We start from the raw sequence: 21,021 nt of genomic DNA on the forward strand, positions 1-21,021 counted from the left end.
TTTTTTTTTGAGATGGAATCTTGCTCTGTCACCAGGCTGAGTGCAACGGCGTGATCTCGGCTCACTGTAACCTCCGCGTCCCAGGTTCAAGCGATTCTCCTGCCTCAGCCTCCCAAATAGCTGGGACTACAGGCGTGCACCACCACGCCCAGCTAATTTTTGTATTTTCAGTAGAGACAGGGTTTCACCATGTTGGCCAGGATGGCAGAGATACTTAATTTAAGGTCACACAAATTTTCGTCCCGTGGGGTTTTTTTTTTTTTTTTTTTTTGAGACAGGGTCTCGCTCTGTCACCCAGACTGGAGTGCAGTGGTACAATCCCGGTTCACCGCAACCTTCGCCTCCAGGGTTCAAGCAATTCTTGTGCCTCAGCCTCCAGAGTAGCTGGGATTACAGGCATGCACCACCACACCCAGCTAGTTTTTCTTATTTTTTAGTAGAGATGGGTTTCGCCATGTTGGTCAGGCTGGTCTTGAACTCCTGGCCTCCACCCACCCCAGTCTGCCAAAGTGCTGGGATTACAGGCGTGAGCCACTGCACCTGGCCTGACTACCCTACTTCCATGCAAAAGGGCTTCCAAACATAAATGCATAACAATGAGAAAAAATAAAAATAATATATACAAAAGGGCTGTCGTATAAAAATTATCTATTCATCACTTAGCACACCATAATAAAGAAAGTTAAAAGGAATACAGGTGTTTAGGTTCGTTCTTTGGTGAACAACTAAAAATGACTGTTCAAGAGTTGCCACCTTTCTGAAGTACAGCCCTGATCATGCGTCTCCTACTCAAAAATCTTCAACAGCTACACACGCAGTATCTCAAGATTAGAAGGAACCTTAAAAATTACCTAGTGGACCGGACGCAGTGGCTCACACCTGGAATCCTAGCACTCACTCTGGGAGGCCAAGACAGGCAGATCACCTGAGGTCGGGAGTTTGAGACCAGCCTGACCAACATGGAGAAATCCTGTCTCTACTAAAAATACAAAATTAGGTGGGCGTGGTAGCATATGCCTATAATCCCATCTACTCGGGAGGCTGAGGCAGGAGAATCGCTTGAACCTGGGAGGCAGAGGTTGTGGTGAGCCGAGATCACACCATTGCACTCCAGCCTGGGCAACAAGGGCGAAACTTCATCTCAAAAAAAAAAAAAAAAAAAAAATCACCTAGCACCAGGTTCAATGCTCGCAACCTAGAAGACGATGTACTACCTCATAAAAACACACAGCCATGGCTTTAAAAAAATAAAAAGGAATAGTAAAATGGAAGGTGGAGGAGAGGGAGAAATCAAGAACACCATATACATTTCCACTTAAGCACCCAGTGGTGTAATTTAACAAATTAAGAAACCCCAGAGGAAGTGCAGGAATCATACATTCTGTTCTGGATGTGCTCAGTTTAAGGGGCATCCAAATAGAAACATTCAGTGGCAATTAGATATAGTGGTCCTCAGACTCAGGAGAGAGGTAAAAACCGAAGACATAAAAATGAATACTCAGCATACAGATGAAAAATGAAACAAAGTGATGAGAAAGCCCAAAGAAATTCAAACATTTAATAAATGAGCATAGAATGACTCAAAAGGTGACTGAGAGGCCAGGCACAGTGGCTCATGCCTGTAATCCCAACACTTTGGGAGGCTGAGGCGGACAGATCGCCTGAAGCCAGGAGTTCCAGACCAGCCTGGCCAACACAGTGAAACCCCATCTTCATGAAAAATACAAAAATTAGCTGGGTGTGGTGATGCACACCTGTAATCCCAGCTACTCGAGAGGCTAAGGCAAGAGAATCACTTGAAACCAGGAGGCGGAGGTTGCAGTGAGCCAAGATTGTGCCACTGCACCCCAGTCTGGGCGACAGAGCAAGACTCTGCCTCAAAAAAAAAAAAAAAAAAGTGACAGAGAAAGAGCCCAGAGAACCAGCAAGAAAAACAGAAAAGGGCTCTGAAGACCTCAAGAGAAGAGGGAGCTTTACAAAGGAAGGAGAGGTGTCCCCTCTGTCATATGTTGCTATGGTAGGCAGTCCTGAAATGGCTATGAATGATCTTGCCATTGTGAAATCCCGCCTTGAGTGTGCCGGACCTAGTGACTGGCTGATAACAGAATACATCAAGTGATAGCACATCACTTCCAAGATAAGGTTACAAAAAGATTCTGGCTAATATCTGTCCTCTTCCCTGACAGAGCTTTTGATACAGAAGTAGCGAGATATCATATTTTAAGTAATCATATTTTAAGTAATCGTATGCAGAAACCCAAATGGCAAGAGACTGATCTCTCCAGCAAGCAGCCAACAAGGACCTGAGGCCTGCCAATTGCCTCGGGAGTGAGCCTGGAAACAGCCTCCCCAAGTAGAGCTTTGAGATGACTGCAGCCTTGTAAGAGATCCTGAATCATAGGTACCAACCACACCCACATTCCTGACCTATAAAAACTGTGACACAATAAACATTTCTTAAGTTAGGGGGTAATTTGTTACATAGCCAATAGACAACTAGCATAGCTGCTAAGAGGTTAAACAAGAACAGGATGAACAATAATATAGACATTGGCTATTGTCATACATATTTTCACTAGCTATTTTCAGTTTCACTGAAATGGTGGTGATAGAAACAAGACAGAAATAGGTTGAGAAGGAAGTCACAGGTGAAGAAACGGAGATATATAGCAAATGCAGACAACTCAAACAGCTTGTAAAGCAGAGAGCAACTTAGAGCAATAAAGTATGAATCTGGAGTCTTTTATCAAGATGAAGACATTTTAAAGTTTAAATGATGATAACATGAAGCCAATAGGGTGGAAAAATACACTGTCATGGAACTCCATTCTTTAATCAAGAAACTCTGGCTGGGCGCAGTGGCTCACGCCTGTAATCCCAGCACTTTGGGAGGCCGAGGCGGGTGGATCACCTGAGGTCAGGAGCTCAAGACCAGCCTAACCAACATGGAGAAACCCCGTTTCTACTAAAAATACAAAATTAGCCAGGCATGGTGGCACATGCCTGTAATCCCAGTTACTCGGGAGGCTGAGGCAGAAGAATCGCTTGAATCCGGGAGGTAGAGGTTGCGGTGAGCCGAGATCACGCCATTGCACTCCAGCCTGGGCAAAAAGAGCGAAACTCTGCCTCAAAAAAATAAACTCCTCTAAAAGTCCTCAACCCTCAACTTCCTTGGGAAATGTTCTTGCTACCTCTCTGCCTTAACTGAAACCTGGCTTTCCAATCAGGACACCTCTTCTCATATAGTCCTTTTAAGAGAAAGCTGCTCAGTCTCTTACACTCCACACCTAATACTGGGAAATGAGGACGGTACCTTCCTTTCTGCCAGTGCCAGGTGCAGACCACTGTTCCTGAATCCTCATGTAAAAGGCTTAGTCTAATTCTCATGCTATTCAGCAGCAGAGTCTTTGACCTCTACCTCTTCACTATCACCTAATGACCACCTGGACATCCCCCGTACTCAGTGAGGACATGCTGGCAACTAGTTCACAGCTGCCATTATCCTCTATGCCACCAGTTTTGCTACCATCCTGTGTCATTTCAATAAATATATGGATGAGTTGTCTAACGCCAAGTTCCTCAAACCCATGATCCTCAACAAGCACTTCTGTATTTCCTGGGGATAGCCATTCAACAGGTTGTGAATTCACATTATTATGCTAGCATCCATTCATTCACCAAGTATTTAATAAGTATCTAATAGATAGTTCCTGTCCTCAAGAAATCTAGGACACATATGTTCACACTTTCCACAAAGATGGCATGAAAAACCCTAGCTGACGTCTAGATAAATTCCAACTACTGCATTTCTTTTATTTATCAGTCAAGTAACCAAGTCAATTCCAGGCAACTACTGTCTGATGTGACTTAGTGAATCCATGTTTGATCCTAGCAGTCACTATTTCCCTTGACAGGCTTCTAAAACTATCTTTTAAATAATCTATTCTAAAACAGTGCCTGGGCAACATAATGACGCCTTGTCTCTCTACAAATTTTTTTTTAATTAGCCAGGCATGGTGGCACATGGCTACAGTCCCAGCTACTCTGGAGGCTGAGATGGGAAAATTGTTTGAGCCCAGGAATTCAAGGTTGCAGTAAGCTATAGCCACAACACTGCATTCCAGACCGAATAACAGACAAAGACCCTTCTCAAAAAGCATAAAATATTGCCAGTGTTCAATGTCAAAGTGGAAGGTAAAATATTTCTTATATTTACGCAATTTTAAACTAGGTAATGAATGTCATATTACACAAAATTTCACTAGTTAAAAAGAAAAAATAAGAAACTGCAAACGGTGATTGCCTACAGAAAGAACTAGATGGGATAGGAGAGACTTTTAACTGTATATTCTCTTACACTTTCTAATTTAGCACATATATTACCTATTTCTTAAACTAAGTGTACATAAAATTAACAACAATAAAAAGTCATGTACCTTTCCTTAGTACTCCCAGGTTGCCTATTTTGTTCTGAAAAGAATGAATTTTTTTTTAATTAGAGATGGAGTCTCACTATGTTGCCCAGGCTGGAATGCAGTGGCTACACACATATGCAATCATAGCACACTATAGCCTTGATCTCCTGGACTCAAGCAATCCTCCTGCCTCAGCCTCCAGAGCAGCTGGAACTACAGGCATGTGACACTGTGCCTGGCTGAAATATTTCTTAAAAATCAACCTGGAGCGGGAAGCGGGGAGAGGGGAGGGATAGCATTAGGAGATATACCTAACATAAATGACAAGTTAATGGGTGCAGCACACCAACATGGCACATGGATACATATGTAATAAACCTGCATTTTGTACACATGTACCCTAGAACATAAAGTAAAAAAAAAAAAAAAAAAAAAAAACTTGGAAAATGAGGCCAGGCGCGGTGGCTCATGCCTGTAATCCCAGCACTTTGGGAGGCCAAGGCGGGTGGATCACGAGGTCAGGAGATCGAGCATCCTGGCTAACACAGTGAAACCCTGTCTCTACTAAAAATACAACCAAAAAAAAATAGCCAAGCATGGTGGCGGGCACCTGTAGTTCCAGCTACTCTGGAGGCTGAGGCAGGAGAATGGCGTGAACCCAGGAGGCGGAGCTTGCAGTGAGCAGAGATTGCACCACTGCCCTCCAGCCTGGCCAACAGAGCTAGACTCCCTCTGGAAAAAAAAAAAAAAAAACCCAGAGAAGTAAAAAACTAAAAGACTCTTACATTTGTTTCATCTATCTCACACTAAAACGTATTTAGTCATTTCTCTGTTATTAGACATTATAATCAAGCAGAATTCTCTCTTATTCAACATTCTGACACAACTTTAAACAATGACACAGTCGATCGTTCCCTCCTTCTTGAAAGCTTCCTTTCCTTTACTTCTAGAACATCACACTCCCCTGGTTTTCCTCTGAACTCAATGATTTCTCCTCACTCTACTGGTTCCTCTTCATTTCCCCCCATGTATCTAGAAGGTAAGTTTCATGAAGGTGAAGATTTCTGTCAAGTTTATATCCCCAACGCCTAAAAAGGTACATAGAAGAACCATACTCAGTAGGTAACTTCTGAATGAGTAAGGGAATGAATCAGCCCCCAAGGCTCAGATGCTTGGATCTCTTCTCTACCAAAATTCACTCCCCTGATGATCTCACCTATCTCATAATTGTAAGTACTACAAATAAGCTGAAAACAGTCACATTTCTCACTCTTCCTAGACATCACCCTGAACTTCTGGTTTCTCCACAAACATGCTCCACCAATTACCATCTCCATTTAAGTTACTGGCAACTTTATTCTTCTAGTTACTCAGGCCAAAACCCTTATTCTTTATTCTTCTGTTTGGCCCACATCCCACAAACAATCACCAACAAATTCTACAGGTCTACCCTCAAAATATATCCAAAATCCAACCCCTTCTCAGCACTTCACCTTGGTCAGAGATACCCTCACCTGGAACAGTACAACATAAGCTCCTGACTACTGCCCTTACTTTTATTTATTTATTATTTATTTGAGATAGCCTCCCTCCCTCTGTCACCCAGGCTGGAGTGCAATGACAGAATGACAGCTCACTGCAACCTCAAACTCAAGTGATCCTCCTGCTTCAGTCTCCTGAGTAGCTAAGACTACAGGCACATACTGCCATGCTTTTTTTTTTTTTTTTTTTTTAAGACAGAGTCTTCCTTTGTCGCCTAGGCTGGAGTGCAATGGCACCATCTCCACTCACTGTGACCTCCGCCTCCTGGGTTCAAGAGATTCTCCTGCCTCAGCCTTGCAAGTAGCCAGGATTATAGGCATGTGCCACCACCCCCAACTAATTTTTTGTATTTTTAGTAAAGACGGGGGTTTCACCAAGTTGACCAGGCTGGTCTTGAACGCCTGACCTCACGATCCGCCCGCCTCGGCCTCCCAAAGTGCTGGGATTACAGGCATGAGCCACTGCGCCTGGCCTAATTTTTTTATTTTTGTACACACATGGTGTCACTACATTGCTCGGCCATCCTCCCACCTCGGCCTCCCAAAGTGCTGGGAGACCTGTTCACTACTATGATACCAGCATCTAGAATATGTGGTACATGATATGTATTTAATATATACTTAAGTAAAAATAGTATTCACAGTAAAACTTCAAATGATGTTAGTGAACCAGCTAATTATGTGCCCAAACTATTCTAAATACATGAATTAATTCACATTCATTTGACCAGTTTAAGAGATTAGGTGCTACTGTTATTATTTCTATTTCGCAGATGAAGAAATTAAGGCACAAGTTAAGGATGAGAAATAAACAACATTAAGCAGTTTGCCCTCATCATACCATGGCAAAGCCAGGATTTGAACTCGGGCACTCTGACCCCAGAACCCACACTCTAATACACTGAAAGACTTGGTGACCAACAGATTGCAATTATATTCCACACACACACACACAAAAAGACATAAAGAAAAATGATATTCCACATATTCTGTATGCTAAGTTTATTTTATTACATGTCTCTGAAAACTGATAATCAGTACTGATTCTTAATTAACCAAAATACTTCCTTCCTTGATCTTTCTCCATTAATGTTTCTGATGGAATATGTGTAAAATACACATTTAACAACTCTCATACTACTTCTAAAAGTAAACACAGTGTAAAACCAAGCAGCTGTTGCTATGAAAACCTTCACTTTTTTTTTCCTTTTTTGAGACAGAGTCTTGCTCTGTGAGCCAGGCTGGAGAGCAGTGGCGCAATCTCGGCTCACTGCAACCTCCACCTCGAAGGTTCAAGCGATTCTTCTGCCTCGGCCTCCCGAGTAGCTGGCGTTACAGGTGTGCGCCACCATGCCTGGCTAATTTTTGTATTTTAAGTAGAGATGAGGTTTCACCATGTTGGCCAGGTTAGTCTCGAACTCCTGACCTTGTGATCCGCCTGCCTCAGCCTCCCAAAGTGCTGGGATTACAAGCGTGAGCCACCGAGCCCAGCTGAGAACCTTCACTTTTAAGTTTGCAGTATTAATGCTGAATTAACAGACTGGCATACTTATCTATGACATAGGTAATGAAGGAAAAAAAAAACACCTCAGTAGACTCAACAAGGATATCACAAGTAATGACTAGCAAGCAACATTTTTTGAAAAATAAAATGTAGGCACAAGAAATGCTAAACGAAATAGCTTACTTTTACCTTAGACTTTCCCCAAATTATGTGATTTCATTCCTACAAGGACAAGAATCACAGCTTACTACCAGCCATGCAAATGTCATTTTAGGAGTACACACAAGTTTTACCCAGTATCTTAGTTCACATTTGTCCCAATTAATTAAGTTTCTGTATAATTTAAAAGCCAAAACTAGATATGTCAATTTTAAGTTTTCCTTCTAACTAATCCAAAGTCAAAACTATTCACTTTACCAAATGAACTGAATACAGTTAATTATTTATTTATAATCATAAATTGGACCACACACTTTCTCACTTAATACCTATTATGTCCTGCTTCCCATACCTCTCTACAAAGTAGAACTATTTGCTGGAAGACAAGAATCTGCTCATTAAGTAGGCACTTAGAAAAAGCAATGATCGCCGGGCGCAGTGGCTCAAGCCTGTAATTCCAGCACTTTGGGAGGCCGAGACGCGCGGATCACGAGGTCAGGAGATCGAGACCATCCTCGCTGACCTGGTGAAACCCCGTCTCTACTAAAAAATACAAAAAACTAGCCGGGCGAGGTGGCGGGCGCCTGTAGTTGCAGCTACTCGGGAGGCTGAGGCAGGAGAATGGCGTAAACCCGGGAGGCGGAGCTTGCAGTGAGCCGAGATCGCGCCACTGCACTCCAGCCTGGGCGACAGAGCGAGACTCCGTCCCAAAAAAAGAAAAAAAAAAGAAAAAGCAATGATCTGCAACTACTGAAATTCGTATCTGTATATTTCTCTTTTGGGTTAAGGAAAGCACTTCTCTGGCTATTTTTCCAAATAAACCGGGTAAGCCTTGGGAAAGTCACCGCTTAAATACCACTTTCTGACAGCTTCTCTTCCTCCATTAATGAATTATTGAGAGCCATGTCTACTTCTATCCATTACATAATACATGTCCATCATGGGACCTGTTTTCTGAACAAGAAATAGCTTCAATGACACTAACTGATAAGTAGAGTCAGTGAATATTGTAATCTAACAGGGGGCAGGAATCCAGAAAACAAGATTCTGATTTACAGTGCTAAGTTGTGAAACAGTGATGTGAAGAACATTGAACACTGCTTATTTTTAGTAATATTTCCATACAAAGTGAGACACATGCCCCCAAAATGTTTTTAAAACACTTGACTCCAAGAACATTTCTCTGAAATTCAGGGGCCTACCAAAAAAAAAGTTTCATTTCATTTTAAAGTGTTTTAATAAAGACCGCAAGAAGTGTAACTGCGAATGAGAAATAAAATTTCAACAATTTAGCACTGAACACAAAATGTCTAAAAGTCAAGCTCTACTGAGCAACACGGTGTAAAAGACGGTTGTATTTTAAAACATTTCAGCATTTTTCACATAATTAGCTCCAACAGAACTGTTCCAATTGTTCACTTTATCCACCCAAAGCAGTCAACCACAACCACCTGCAACTATTTTTCAGAAACGTGCCTTCCAAAGCAACCACTTGAGTCTGGGGCCTTCTCTCAAGGGGCCAGGATAAAGCCTGTAAAAGGGTGGTATAAAGAGATCTTTTAGGCATAGGGGGAAAAAAAACCTGGAAGACACCACCTTGAAGGAGCTAAGAGTAATGCGACCCAAATGGTGGCTGCCAGAACGGAGTTGTCTAAACCGAAGATCTCCCTCTCCTTGGGTGTAAAACTTTCAGATCCATCCACACTCACAGTTTACCTGAGCCAAAGCACCTTCCCTCTCCGAACCCCCACCCACCCCGCCAGAAGAAAAAGAATCGAACTCTTAAGTAGAAACGTGACAGATCTAGTGCAATAAAATCGGTTCTCTGACTGCCTCAAAGGTAACATGCACAGCTGATCGTCCTTTTGAAATATAACACTTCATCTTTTATCTCACCATTTCATCAAAAAGAAAAGAATCATCTTCAGCATTTTACATCACTCACCTAACCCAAAGATACACCCTGACCGCACCCCAACCTCATGGCTCCCCAATTTCTCCGTCTCCCCACTACCTCGTCCGCAGCTTCACTGGTCCTAAGCCTCCCACCCTCCGCTCCCCAAGTGCCCAGAGACCCAGACCCCAGTTCCCGACCTCCCGCCCCAGGATCCCCACATCGACCGCCTCGGCTCCCGCCCAATCCCGGAGCCCGGCTGGGTGGAGCCCGCGGGTGGGCGCCGTGGGCTGGGTGGGGCCCGCCCCTCCCCATCCCCCGGGGTGGCCAGGAGGGGGAGGGGGTCGCGAAGCCTCACCTACAGCTCCGCCCCTCCCCGGGGGCGCGTCGCCCAGCCCAGCCCGGGCCGTGAGCAAGAAGCTGGGTAGGAAAGGCGAAAGCCTCAGGGCTAGCGACAGGGGGGAAGCTCTGGGTCCCGCGCGACTTCCGCACTGCCCCCGCCGTCGCGGCCGTCTCACCCTTCTCAGGGCTGCCGCTGCTGCCGCCGCTGCCGCCCGGGCGCCGCCGCCGCCAACTACCGGGCCGCCGCCACTACCAGCCGCCGCCCGCACAGCCCACAGCACGGCCCGGGCGCCCCGAACAGAATCACAGCGCCCCGCCCTCCTGCGCGAGACACCTAGCCCCGCCCCCAGCCCCGCCGCGGGGCGCCGCGCTCCTCCCCGGGCTCCCGGCCCGGCTGCCTCCCTTTCCCTCAGCCTCCCGGGAGCGTGACGCGGCGGCTGGGGGGCCTCCGGGCGCCTTCCGAGGCACGCGGGTGAGGAACTGGGAAGCGGGGGAAATTCGGCGCCACGGCGGTGGATCAGCACCGAAACAGAGCGATGGGCGCGGAGCGTCCCTGCGTACACACACTCACACACACTCACACACATGACCCCTGCGGCCCCGGGAGGGGAGAGCCGGGGTCGGCTCCGCGAGCGCAGGGCGGCGCTTGTCTCTTCCTGCTTGCCGTAGGAAGTGGACGCTGGAAGCCCGAGGAGCCGCTTGGCGTCTTCCCGAACCTAAGTGGCGCCCCACCCCCTTCTTCTCGTGGCCCGTTACCCACGCCCGGGGCCGCCGAGCGCCGCGGGAGCAGCGCTGGGACCGACCCTGGCGGCTGGGGGCACGCTTCGTTCCACGAAAGCTGGTTTTTTGCCCCTTAGCTTGGCGGAACGTGGCCGCGAAATTAGTGGTCATCTGACCTGAGACTCGCGGGGCTGCGCACACGGGCATCGCCGAGGACCCCAGCAATGGACGTCGTGTTCTGTGGTGATCCGGCCAGGACGCGGGGAGCGTGGGCGGAAATTAGTGTCCACGTTCCGACCCTGCGCTGTGCCAAACGCGGCTTCGGGAGCTGTTTATTTGGCCTCCGACAGCTAGGCGAGTCGGCGGGCGCCTGGGGCCTGGTGCAACACGATTTTCTCGTGCACACTCGCAGCCGGTTTGGGTTTTTTTTTTTTTTTTTTTGGAGCCATGCAGAGGGTAGCTACAGCCATTAATTTCAGGATGTAGATAAGCTATTCTAAACCAAGAAAGTGAGAATGGTGTGAATTATATTTATTCCCAGCCTTCCAGTGTTTATTAAAATAATTCTCGGTGTCCTTAAAAGGAGTTAAAAGCGATCATTTTACTCCTACTTACCTCCGCCACCGTAATTAACCACCGTAATTAACCACTGCCTCATAACCCACTAACAAATTCCAGTCGCTCCTCTGCGTTCACATTCGTTCACTCACCAGTTTCTACTGTTTTTCATCCTGCCCAGACTGTAATTGTTCCCTCCCAGGATCGACATGCACTTGGATCACTGCAGTTCCTGGGCCTGCTGTCATCTCTCCCTTCAGTACTTCCCACATATGACTACCAACTGTTAGACGATGTGCTGCCAGACCAGCATTTCATTTCTTGGACATCCGGCTATTTACCCAGGAAAAGTCATCCTTTGACTTTTCTCATCTGACTCGTGATCTGCCCATCTTGTTAACTCCCTAGCAGTGTGGTGAGGTAAGAAAAAATTGAACTGGGAGTCAATAGATCTTTCTATTCTCATTCTCCCACTGTCTACTTGTGTGGCCTCAGGCAAATCATTCTACTTGTGGTCTTAACTGTAAAGTGAGGTTTGAAGTAGGTGTCTGAGATACATCGTGTCCTTAAAATTTGTGGATCTGGAGAGTTAAGTTGCTAAGTGCTATGTTATACACAGAAATACCGTCCTAACACAGATTCAGATTTTTATTTTTTATTTTTTGCCACCACACTGGCAACAATTATTATTTCCTACCCTGCTCCAGATATCTTTTTTAAAACCTACATTTAGGATTTTTTGTTAAAGCTAGCTAACCGAGCACATGTGTTTACTACCTCTTCTTCCTGAGACCCCATAAAATGATGATAAATAAAATGATACAAAATAGAAAAGGAGAAGGGGGCCATCGGAAGATAATTGTTTTTCAATTCGACATGTGAAAAGTAAGTGTGGTCTGACAAAATAAAATGAAGAAAACCATAATGTGGAATGGGTGTAGAGGGTGCTGCAGAAAGGAAGGGGGGCCTGTCAGCCCAGAACTGCTTGAGGGAGACCGAGATTTGGAGATACCTACAAGACAGAGCAAGAGTGAGAAGCAGGGTTGAGAACAGGGAGACTAAATAAAGGTCTATATGAGGAAGAGCAGAACTCTCCCTCTGTCTCAGATATAATATCTAGGCATTTATCCCAGGCTAAAATTAAGTATTCTGATAATCTGGGGAGATTTGGGCTGAGTATTGAATGGCCTAAGAGTAAAGCATTCTTTATCCTAGCACAATAGCTGATTTCCTACCCACCCACTGTAAAGTGAAGTTGGGCAAGTTGGCAGGAACTTTCTGCTGTGGTTTGGATGAGGTATTTTTGTCTCGACCACATCGATGTTGAAGTTTGATTACCCGAGTGATAGTATTGGGAAGTGGGTCCTGATGGGAGGTGTGTGAGTCATGGGGGCAGATTCTTCATGAAGGACTTGGTGTCATTCTTGCAGTAGTGAATTCTCACACTTGCGAAACTACATTGGTTATCAGGAGAATGGATTTGTTCCTTCGAGAGTGGTTGGTTGTAAAGCCAGGACTCACCTCGGGTTTGATTTCTCTTTGCGTGTGCACAGACACTTTTCCTTGACCTTCTCCGCCATGTTTTGATGCAGCACGAAAACCCTTACCAGAACTGAGCAGATGCTGGTGCCTTGCTTCTTGTACAGCCTGCAGAATTGTGAGCTAAATAAACCCGTTTTCTTTATAAATTACCCAGCCGCAGGCATGCCTTTATAGCAACATAAAATGGACTAAGACACCTCCCAAGTTCACAAGACTCCCCATCAGCATTCCAACTGCCTCATCTTATGTATGAACAGACAACTAAGCGTTATGAGATTTTTAAGAGAAGTCTCCAACATGGAGTGTGGGGGAGATAAACAGAAACCTCAGAGAATGTAGAAAGGAAAACTTAATTAGTATACTAGCATACTCAGATGAAGTAACAATCCAAGGTTTAAAAGTAGATCTTGAAATTTAAAATAAATTGCCAAATTATAAATTTAATTAAAACATTGAAAGATAAAGTCAGTGAACTTTTAAAGAAAATAGAAGGAGCCTGGGCAACATAGTGAGACCCTGTCTCTGTAAAAACTGTTTTAAAACTTAACCGGGTCTGGTGATGTGCACCTGTGGTACTGGCTACTCAGGAGGCCGGGGTGGGAGTATTGCCTGATCCTGGGAGGTCAAGGGAGCCGTGAGCCACGATGGTGGTGCTGCACCCCAGCCTGGGTGACAGAGCAAGAGACCTGACTTCAAAAAAGAAAAGAAAAAGAAAATAGGGCCGGGTGCAGTGGGCCTGTAATCCCAACAGTTAGGAGCCTGCACCCCAGTCTGGGTGACGGAGCAAGAGACCTTATTTCAAAAAAAGAAAATAGGGCTGGGTGCTGTGGCTCGCGTATGTAATCCCAACACTTTAGGAGGCCAAGGCAGGCAGATCAGCCCAGGAGTTTTAAGACCAGCCTGGGCAACATGGCAAAACCCTATCTCTACAAAAAATAAGAATAAAAAAATAAGCCAAGTGTGGTGGCGTATGCCTATAATCCCAGCTACTCAGGTGAATGAGGTGGGAGGATGGCCTAAGCCCAGGAGGCAGAGGTTGCAAGGTTGCAGTGAGCTGAAATAACATCACTGTACTCCAGCCTGGGCAACAGAGCCAGACCCTGTCTCAGTAAATAAATAAATAAATAAATAAATATATAAAAAGGTGGAAATTGTGAGAGAAAATAAGATAATCAATTCAACAGGGCTAATATTATGTGAGGAAGAGAAAACAAAATAAATGAAGGACAGAAAATTATTGAAAAAATAATGCAAGAAAATTTCCTAGAACTGAAGGAATCCACTAGTACAGAACTAGAAGAAAAAAAAAAAATTCAACCGTGAGAAATGTTTAAACTCTAAATATAAAGAAGATTCTAAGTTTCCAAAGAGGAAAAAAAGGAGCTCATAAAAGAACAAAGATCAAACTGGCGGGCCAGGCATGGTGGCTCATGCCTGTAATCCCAGCACTTTGGGAGACTGAGGCGGGTGGATCATGATGTCAGGAGTTTAAGACCAGCCTGGCCAACATGGTGAAACCTCGTCTCTACTAAAACTACAAAAATTAGCCTGGCATGGTAGCAGGTGCCTGTAATCCCAGCTACTCAGGAGGCCGAGGCAGGAGAATCGCTTGAACCTGTGAGGTGGAGGTTTCAGTGAGCCGAGATTGTGCCACTGCACTCCAGCCTGGGCAATGAGCAAAACTCCGTCTCAAAAAATAAAAATAAATTTTAAAAAAGAGTTACTTAAACGTGTGCTCAAGCAAAATGAGGGAGAAATCAGGGTATCTGACAACATCCAGTAATCACTAGATACAATTCAGGAAAACAGTAAAGGGAAGTCCCAGGAGCTAAGTTAGATTGGAACAGAAGGAGAGGAGTTCTGAGAGAGAAAACTCCTGGAAAAGAGAAAATTAAACAGAACAGTTAGTTACTATGATTAAAAAAAAAAAAGCAGAGAAGCTGCTGCTTTTAAGGGTTTCAACTTTTACACCCAACCTATTACTGAAGCATAGATAGTCTTGCTATCATTAGAACAGTTTAGGCCAGGCACAGTAGCTCACATCTGTAATCCCAACACTTTTGGAGGCCAAGACCGGAAGATCACTTGAGGACAGGAGTCAGAGACCACCCCAGGCAACACAGCAAGACCCTGTCTCTACAAAAAAAATTAAAAAATTAGCCGGGAATGGTGGCACACACCTGCAGGCCTTAGCTTCTTAGGAGGCTAAGGCAGGAGGATCCCTTGAGCCCAGGAGTTCAAGGCTGCAATGCACTATAATGGTACCGCTCTCCAGCCTGGGCAACAGAGTGAGACCCTGTCTCAAAAGTGAAAGCAGGCTGGATGTGGTGGCTCACTCCTGTAATTCCAGCACTTTGGGAAGCAGAAGGATTGCTTGAGCCCAGGAGTTCAAAGCCAACCTGGGCAACGTAAGGAGAGCCTGCCTCTATTTTAAAAACAAGGCCAGGTCTGGTGACTCACACCTGTAATCCCAGCACTTTGGGAGGCCGAGGCAGGTGGATCACCTGAGATCGGGAATTCAAGACCAGCCTGATCAACATGGAGAAACCCCATCTCTACTAAAAATACAAAATTAGCCAGATGTGGTGGCACATGCCTGTAATCTCAGCTACTCTGGAGGCTGAGACAGGAGAATCACTTGAACCTGGGAGGCGGAGGTTGCAGTGAGCCAAGATTGCGCCATTGCACTCCGTCCTGGGCAACAAGAGCGAAACTCCATCTCAAAACAACAACAACAAAGGCTGGGTGTGTTAGCTCAGGCCTATAATCCAGCACTTTGGGAGGCTGAGGTGGGTGGATCACCAGGTTAGGAGTTCAAGACCAGCCTGCCCAAGATAGTGAACTACAAAAATTACAAAAATTAGTTGGGCATGGTGGTGGGTACCTGTAATCCTAACTACTCAGGAGGCTGAGGCAGGAGAAGCGCTTGAACCCGGGAGCTGGAGGTTGCAGTGAGCCAAAATTGTGCCATTGCACCCTAGCCTGGGCGACACAGCAAGACTCCATCTCCAAATAAATAAATAAATAAATTTTTTTAAAAAGTGGTGCTTGAACAGTTGTATATCACATGCAAAAGAATGAAGTTCAACCCATACGTCACATATATGAAAATTAGTTCAAAATGAATCAAAAACCTAAATGTAAAGCTAAAGCTAAAATATTCATTGAAGAAAATATAGGTATAAATCTTCATGACTTTGGATTAGGCAATAGTTTCTTAGCTGTGAGACCAAAGGACAAGTAACAAAAAAATTGAGACCAGGTGCAGTGGCTTCATGCCTGTAATCTCAGCACTTTGGTGGGGCCAAGGCAGGAGTATCACTTGAGCCCAGGATTCAAGACCAGCCTGAGCAACATAAAGAGACACCCCATGTCTGCAAAAAATTTAAAAGATTAGCTGGACATGTTGGCACGCACCTGTAGTCCTAGCTGCTTGTGAGGTTGATACAGAAGGATTCCTCGAGCCCAGCAGATCAAGGCTGTAGTGAACCATGATTGTGCCAGTGTACTTTATGCCTGGGTGACAGACCAAGATCCTGTCTCCAAAAAAATAAAACTAATTGGACTTCAACAAAATATAGAACTTTTGTATTGGCCGGGCGTGGTGGCTCACGCCTGTAATCCCAGCACTTTGGGAGGCCAAGGCGGGCAGATCACGAGGTCAGGAGATCGAGATCATCCTGGCTAACAGTGAAACCCCATCTCTACTAAAAATACAACAAATTAGCCGGGTGTGGCCAGGCGTGGTGGCTCACACCTGTACTCCCAGCACTTTGGGAGGCCAAGGTGGGTGGATCACGAATTCAAGAGATCGAGACCATCCTGGCTAACACAGTGAAACCCCGTCTCTGCTGAAAAATACAAAAAATTAGCCGGCTGTGGCGGCTGGCGCCTGTAGTCCCAGCTACTCTGGAGGCTGACGCGGAGAATGGTGTGAACCCGGGAGGCGGAGCATGCAGTGAGCTGAGATTGGGCCACTGCACTCCAGCCTGGGTGACAGAGCGAGACTCTGTCTCAAAATAAAGTAAAATAAAATAAAATAAGCTGGGCGTGGTGGTGGGCACCTGTAGTGCCAGCTACTCGGGAGGCTGAGACAGAAGAATGGCGTGAACCCGGGAGGCAGAGCTTGCAATGAGCTGAGATCGCGCCACTGCACTCCAGCCTGGGCGACAGAGCAAGACTCCATCTCAAAATATATATATATATTTGTGTGTGTGTGTGTGTGTGTGTGTGTGTGTTATTCAGCCTTAAAAAAGAAGGAAATTCTGACATGCTACATGTCAGACGTTACACCAAGTAATATATGCCAATCATGAAAATATAGATATGATTATATTAATATGAGGTACCTAAAGTAGTCAAATTTATAGAGACAGGACCAGGTACGGTGGCTCATGCATGTAATTCTAGCACTTTGGGAGCCTGAGGCGGGTGGATCACCTGAGGTCAGGAGTTCAAGACCAGCCTGGCCAATATGGCGAAACCCCATCTCTACTAACAATACAAAAAAATTAGCTGGGCCTGGTGGCAGGTACCTGTAAACCCAGCTACTCGGGAGGCTGAGGCAGGAAAATTGCTTGAACCTGGGAGGCAGAGGTTGCAGTGAGCCGAGATTGCCCAACTTGGCTCCAGCCTGGGCAAAAGGGCGAAACTCAGTCTCAAAAAAAAAAAAAAAAAAAAAACATAAGAGACAGAAATCGTAATGGTGGCTGCCAGAGGATGGGGGAGGAGGAAGAGGGAGTGTTTAATGGGTACAGAGTTTCGGTTTGGGAAGAAGAACCATTTCTGGAGAAGATAAGGGTGATGGCTGCAGATGATTATGAATGTACTTAATGCCACAGAACTATACACTAAAAAATAGTTAAAATAGTGTTATTTACATTTTACCACAATAAATAAATATTTTAAAACTTGTCTGCATCCATTACCCTGTTAAAGACTGAATTATGTTCCTCCAAAATTCATATGTTGAAGCCCTAACTTGCAGTGTGACTATAGTTGGAGATGAGCCCCTAAAGAGGTAATGAAAGTTAAATAAGTCATAAGAATGGTATCTAATCCAGTAGGACTGGTGTCCTTGTAAGAAGAGGAAGAGATACCAGGGACACACATCAGATAAAAGGTCATGTGAGGATCCCAGAAGATTTGGCCGGCTGATTGTGGTGGCTCATGCCTGTAATCCCAGCACTTTGGGAGGCCAAGGCAGGTGGATCACCTGAGGTCAGGAGTTCAAGACCAGCCTGGCCAACGTGGAGAAACCCTGTCTCTACTAAAAATACAAAAATTAGCTTGGCATTGTGGCGGGCACCTGTATTCCCAGCTACTCAAGAGGCCAAGACAGGAGAATCATCACTTGAATCTGGGAGGCAGAGGTTCCAGTGAGCCGAGATTGTGCCATTGCTCTCCAGCCTGGGCGACAAGGGAAACTCCCGTCTCAAAAAAAAAAGAAAAGAAAAGAAAAGATATGGCCATCTGCAAGCCTGGGAGAAGGGCTTCAGGAAAAAACAACTTGCTGACACCTTGATCTTGGACTTCCAGGTTCCACAACTATGGCAAATAAATTTCTGTTGTTTAAACCACCCAAGCTGTATTATTTTGTTACGGTGTCCTTAGCAGAATAATGTAGATTTTTATACCAAGAAGTGGAGTGCTGCTCTAGTAAATACTTTCTAAATGTGGAAGTAACTCAGGAACCGGATCATGGGTAGAGAGTGAGAGTTTTGAGGTGCGTGCTAGAAAAAGCCTAGATTGAGCTGTGTGCAGCTGCTCACACCTGTAATCTCAGCACTGTGGGAGGCTGAGGCGGGTAGATTACTTGAAATCAAGAGTTCGAGACCAGCCTGGCCAACATGTGAAACCTTGTCTCCACTAAAAATACAAAAATTATCCGGGCCTGGTGGCACATACCTGTAACCCCAACTACTCAGGAGGCTGAGGCAGGAGAATCGCTTGAACCCAGGAAGTGGAGGTTGCAGTGAGCCAGGATCACACCACTGCATTCCGGCCTGCATGACGGAGTGAGACTCTGTCTCAAAACAGAACAAAAATTAGCAGGCATGGCGGTGCACGCCTGTAGTGCTAGCTCCTCAGGGCAGGTGGTTTGTAGGGGCTGGAGCTGAGGTGGGAGGATCACTCGAGCCTGGGAGGTCCAGGCTGAATGAGCCCTGATCCCACCACTGCACTCCAGCCTGTGTGACAGAACGAGACCCTGTCTCCCCCCACAAAAAATAAAAAATGAAAAGTCTAGATTGTCTTGAAGAAATTGTTGGTAGGAGAAAGAAATAAAGGTGATTCTGGTGAGGTCTCAGATGGAAATTAGGAACACATTATTGGAAAGTGCAGGAAAGGCCATCCTTTCTTCCACAAAGAATTTGGCCAAATGGTGTTCTAGTGTTTTGTGGAAAGTGCAGGTTCAGAGTGATAACTTTGGTTATTTAGCTGAGGAGATTTCTAACCAAACTGTTGAAGGTATGGCCTAGCTTCTTGTAGTTGCTTTAGTACAATGTGGGAAGAAAGATAAACTGAGGGAATTAGTAAGCAAAAACAACTTGAAGATTTGAAAAATTCTCAGCATTTCAGAGAGATTATAGGTGCAATTTACAAATTTATTCAGCTTTCTCAGCACAAACCAGGAAGAGAGATGAGATTATACCAGCGTAAACACTGTCGTCTGGGACTAAAGGGGACACAGATAGGACAGAAGGAAAGAAGGCTGTCGTACTTCTGGGATCCTAAGGGGTGAGGCAACAGAGTTATCTGGCTGTGAACACACGTTACCCTTGAAGAAAAGGGAAGACTGATCCCAAAGGAGATTTATTTAGCAACAGGGCTGCCATTCGAACTGCAGGCCCAGAAGATACAGGTCTGGGGAGCTAAGATGTCTCCTCAGTTCGAGAGAGTCCAGCTGCTGCCATCCAGTGCCTCAGAAGCATGGCTGCTACCCAGGACCGATAGGGCCAACGTGGTGATGCTGCCTCCCCACTGGCCCTAGAAGGCAAGCTTGCTAATCCACTGGGCCAGGAGGGCAGAGTGCCAAGCCAAAGACAATTCTTGAGCCTTAAAGTTCAGCAGAATTTGTCTTTATAGGTTTATTTTATTTTATTTATTGAGACAGAGTCTCACTCACTCTGTTGCCCAGGCTAAAGTGCAGTGGCTCAATTTCAGCTCACTGCAACCTCCGCCTCCAGGGTTCAAGCATTTGTCTTGCCTCAGCCTCCTGAGTAGCTGAGATTACAGGCGCGTACCACCATGCCCAGCTAAAGTCTTACAGGTTTTGAACTTGCTTGGGACCCATGTCCCTGTCTTCTTTCCAATTTTTGCCTTTGGAATGGGAATGTCTGTTCTATGCTTGTCCCACTATTATACTTAGGAAGTACATAACTGGCCTGATTTCATATATTCACAGCCAGAAAGGAACTTTGCCACAGAATGACTCATATCTCAAGTCTCACCCACACCTGATTTAGATAATGTTTATTTTGGGTTTTTATTATTGTGGTGGTGGTGGTTGTGGTAGTTGTTGTTTTGAGACGGTCGCACTCTGTCGCCCAGGCTGAAGTGCAGTGGCACAATCTTGACTCACTGGAAACTCCGCCTCCCTGGCTCGAGTGATCCTCCCACCTCAGCCTCCCGAGTAGCTGGGACTACAGCCACTTACCCCCACACCTGGCTGATTTTTTTTTTTTTTTTTGGTAGAGATGGGGTTTCACCATGTTGCCCAGGCTGGCCTTGAACTGCTGACCTCAAGCTGTCTGCCCACCGCAGCCTCCCAGAATGCTCAGATTACAGGTGTGAGCTACCGTACCTAGCTATGATTTACATCATATTTAAATGAGCCTTTGGACTTAGAGTTGATGCTGAAATGAGTTAAGACTTATGCGACTGTCGGGGTCAGGGTAAATGCATTTTGTATGTAAGAAGGACATGAATTTTGGGTGTCCAGTGGATAGAATATTATGGATTGAATTGTGTTCCCCCAAAACTCATGTGGAAGTCCTAATCCCCAGTGAGGTCATACCCAGTCTGTGGGATTTTGGTATGGCAGCCCTAGCCGACGAATATAGACACTGTCAAGAAAATGAAAAGGCACCTGGGCGCAGTGGCATGGTGGCACATGCCTGTACTGCCAGCTACTCAAGAGGCTGAAGCAGGAGAATTGCTTGAACCCAGGAGGCGGAGGTTGCAGTAAACCTGTTGCCCAGGCTGGAGTGCAATGGCGCAATCTCGGCTCACTGCAACCTCCACCTCATGGGTTCAAGCAGTTTTCCTTGCCTCAGCCTCCCGTGTAGATGGGATTACAGGTGCCCGCCACCAAGCCCAGCAAATTTTTGTATTTTTAATAGAGAC

The 21,021-nt window shown here is 45.5% G+C and overlaps 2 protein-coding genes across 3 annotated transcripts in view; one reads left to right on the top strand and one right to left on the bottom strand.

The window, feature by feature from the left end:
* The window catches only part of LOC108519480 (ELKS/Rab6-interacting/CAST family member 1), a 234,793-nt gene extending 224,657 nt beyond the window's left edge, over positions 1-10,136 (bottom strand). The window contains exon 1 of the mRNA XM_017858532.1: positions 9,872-10,136. The gene's annotated coding sequence lies outside the window, so the exon portion shown is untranslated. The remainder of the gene's footprint in view (positions 1-9,871) is intronic.
* A 46-nt stretch (positions 10,137-10,182) lies between these two features.
* The window catches only part of RAD52 (RAD52 DNA repair protein), a 97,757-nt gene continuing 86,918 nt past the window's right edge, over positions 10,183-21,021 (top strand). The window contains exons 1-2 of one of the 2 annotated variants that reach the window (XM_017858541.1): positions 10,183-10,327; positions 11,336-11,553. The gene's annotated coding sequence lies outside the window, so the exon portion shown is untranslated. Of the gene's footprint in view, positions 10,328-11,314; positions 11,554-21,021 lie in introns of both variants that reach the window. The other variant, XM_017858540.1, reaches the window with a different exon arrangement.

This window comes from Rhinopithecus bieti, unplaced genomic scaffold (genome assembly GCF_001698545.2).
Source record: "Rhinopithecus bieti isolate Rb0 unplaced genomic scaffold, ASM169854v2 scaffold_45617, whole genome shotgun sequence".
Classification (NCBI taxonomy): domain Eukaryota; kingdom Metazoa; phylum Chordata; class Mammalia; order Primates; family Cercopithecidae; genus Rhinopithecus; species Rhinopithecus bieti.